Raw genomic sequence first — 3,114 nt, 5'->3', positions numbered from 1 at the left:
GCTAAAACACACTTTCACCATAAACCCCACCTCCAGCACAGCCCCTTACAATCAGGAGTGATTCCAGCTTCTTCCTAAGAATTGAAGCATTTGGACTACTCATATAGCACTCCAACTTTTAAGGCTGCCACCCAAGGGCCCGCAAATCAGTTACCTCTGACAGCCAATGGAGCTTGCTATAGTCCCAAGATGTATAGCACACAGAGCAGTTCTTAAATGGGTGTGCTGGCACTCCCCATGGCTATCCCCCCAGGCTCAGCACAGAGGAAGCAGACAAAAATGCCCATCTCCCAGTTTTCTCTGGGAGAAATTTGACTGCATATGTCACTAGCTGCTGTCTGAAGTTCTGGCACCTGGTTAGCTAGCATCTAGGTGCTGCCTGGGATCGTCCAAGGAGCCCAAAAGAGCAATTAGGCAAGAAAAAGAATTAAAAGGCATCCAAATCAAACACGAAGAAGTAAAATTGTTCCTGTTTGCAGATGGAATGATATCATATATGGAAAACCGTAAAGTCTCCACAAAAAAAAAAAAAAAAACTGTTTGAAACTAATAAATTCAGTGAAGTGGTAGGATAGAAAATCAATATACAAAAATCAGTCGCATTTTTTATATATTAACAACAAACTATGGGAAGGAAATTCAGAAAACAATCGCATTTACAATAGCATCAAAAATAAAATAAAATACTTGGGAATAAATTTAACCAAGGAAGCGAAAGATCTGTACACTGAAAACTATAAAACACTGACAAAAGAAATTGAAGAAGACACAAATAAATGGAAAGATATTTAGTGCTCATGGATAGGAAGAATTAATGCTGTTAAAATGTCCATACTACTCAAGGTGATCTACAGATTCAATTCAATCCTTAGCAAAATTCCAATAGCTTTTTTCACAGAAATAGATAAAACAATTCTAAAATTGGTATGGAACCACAAAATACCCCGAATGGACAAAACCATCTTGAAAAAGAACAATGCTGGAGGCATCACAGGGCCTGATTTCAAACCATGTTAGAAAGCTCTAGTAATCAAAACAGTATGCTATTAGCATAAAACCAGATACATAGATGGATGGAACAGAACAGTAGAATACGAGACCCCAGAAATAAACCCACAGGCACCTGCTCAATTAATTTTTGACAAGGCATGATATCACTAAAAAGTGGAATCTTTTAAGAAAAACAAAAAACAAAAAATATATATATATATATCTCTCAAACTCACATGGGCACTGGGCAATGGCAGGGGCGCGCCGGCCCAGGGCTTCCCTGAGTCCAGGACGGCTAGTTGGAGTCCTCACACCGGCTTGGCTGCGCTTTCCGGCCCCACCGGTTCTGGGACGGAGCCACGACCCTGGCCGAGAGGCAGCGCCCTCGAGGCTCCGCGGGCAGGCCTGCCGCCGGGTCAGGGAGCGCGGGCGCCTGACAGGGAACAGGAACTCGGGCAGGCGGGTGGGCGGGCGGCTACCCTGGACCGCTCTGCGCCGCCGCCTGACGCAGCGAGGGGCGGGGCCCGCCGGGGCGACGCCCCCAGGCCCCACTCGGCCGGGCGGTCCCGGGTCTCACAGAAGCCGCGGAGCTCTGCGTGGCGCTTGAGAGCGGATCCTGTCCCGGAGTCTTTGTTCCGTGATGTGAGGGTGAGTGTGGTGGTGGTGTCGGGAGCTCTGACCCGAAGGCCACCTCCCTCTTTCATCATCCTCCCCTGGGGCTGTGGCGCCTTCCTGCTCCCCTGCCTGACGGCCTCGCCATGTGGTGATGCTTGACGGGGTCTTCTGTCCCCAGAAGAGCCTGAAGCATCTTCTTTGGCCCTAGGTGAGGACAGAGGAGCTGGCTGTGACCTTGGCCCTGTCCTGGATGTCCCAGCCTTGGGCTGAATGGCGGCATCCCCGCTGGGCCTTTCGGTGCTGACCCACCTGCTGGCAGCCCTCTTTGGCACGGCTCATGGGCTGCCGTCACAGGATCCGGGGGGAGCTGCCTGTGGGTGGTAAAAGACCTCCCCGAGGGTTGGAGTCTCCCCTCCTACCTCCCTGTGCTTGTGGCGCTGGACACCCTGGATCTGCTGCTGGTGGTGACTCTGTGGCAGCAGCCGGCCCCAGGCAAGGGCGAACGGGCCCCCATCCTGCTGCCGCCTTCTAGGGTCTCCTGCTGCTGTTGCTATCACCGCCAGCTGTACCCACAAGGGGCCCAGGGCCTGACCTGCAAATGGGAGCCCCAGGAGTGGAGGAAGAGGCCTGGCCCTGAAGGAGCCACCCAGCCAGGTGGCAGGCATCACCCCCAGCCCAGACCCTGTAGCCCATCGGTGGTGCCTGTCTGCTGGGCCTGCTGGCCACCACCAACGCTCTGACCAAAGATGGGTTGCCTGTTGTGCAGAGCTGGTTCTGCTCGCCCTACGGACACCTGGCCTACCACTTGGCCGTGGTGCTGGGCAGTGCCGCCTCACCTGCTTCCTGACCATGGGTGTTCTATGCAGGTCCCTGGCAAGGCTGGGCAGTCTCTCTCTGCTGGGCATGCTCTTCGGGGCCTGCCTGATGGTGCTGGCAATCCTGAGCCCCTGCCCACCCCTGGTGGGCACCTCTGCAGGGGTGGTCCTCGTGGTGGTGTTGTTGATTCTGTGTCTGGGCATGTTCTCATACATGAAGGCGGCTGCCAGCTCCCTGCTGCACGGGAGGGATGGGGAAGGGGGGAGTTGTCACTGCTGGCGGCAGGCCTGGCCATCCAGGTGGGCTCCCTTTTCAGCGCTGTTGTCATATTCCCTCTCACCATCTACCACGCGTTCCCCAGCAGGAAGAACCATGTGGCCCAATGTGCCTTCTAAACCTGGGCAGGTGGGGACTTTGCTCCACCCACCTGTCTTCAGATTGGGGCTGCCACAGTGCCTGAGTGCCCACAGCCCAGAGAGTCCCACCCCACACACAGCATGCTGTAGGACGCCTGCGCACTCCACAGGAGAATCTGGGGACCACAGAGCAGGCTCGAAGCCAAAGCCAAGCTGGGGATGTGGACTTGGCCCCGGGCCTGGGATCTGTGTGGGATTTGTACAATAAAGCATTTTTATTCAAAAAAAAAAAAAATCAAAAGAAGCAGAGTAGAATGGTGGTTGCCAGGTGTTGGGG

At 53.8% G+C, this 3,114-nt stretch overlaps 1 pseudogene; it reads left to right on the top strand.

Annotated features, from left to right (window-relative positions):
- Nucleotides 1-1,942: 1,942 nt before the first annotated feature.
- LOC133086983 (solute carrier family 52, riboflavin transporter, member 2-like) lies at nucleotides 1,943-2,816 on the top strand (annotated as a pseudogene).
- The last annotated feature ends 298 nt before the right edge of the window (nucleotides 2,817-3,114 follow it).

Source organism: Eubalaena glacialis, chromosome 3 (genome assembly GCF_028564815.1).
Source record: "Eubalaena glacialis isolate mEubGla1 chromosome 3, mEubGla1.1.hap2.+ XY, whole genome shotgun sequence".
In the NCBI taxonomy this organism is placed as follows: domain Eukaryota; kingdom Metazoa; phylum Chordata; class Mammalia; order Artiodactyla; family Balaenidae; genus Eubalaena; species Eubalaena glacialis.
This window is presented reverse-complemented; position numbering and strand designations above follow the sequence as displayed.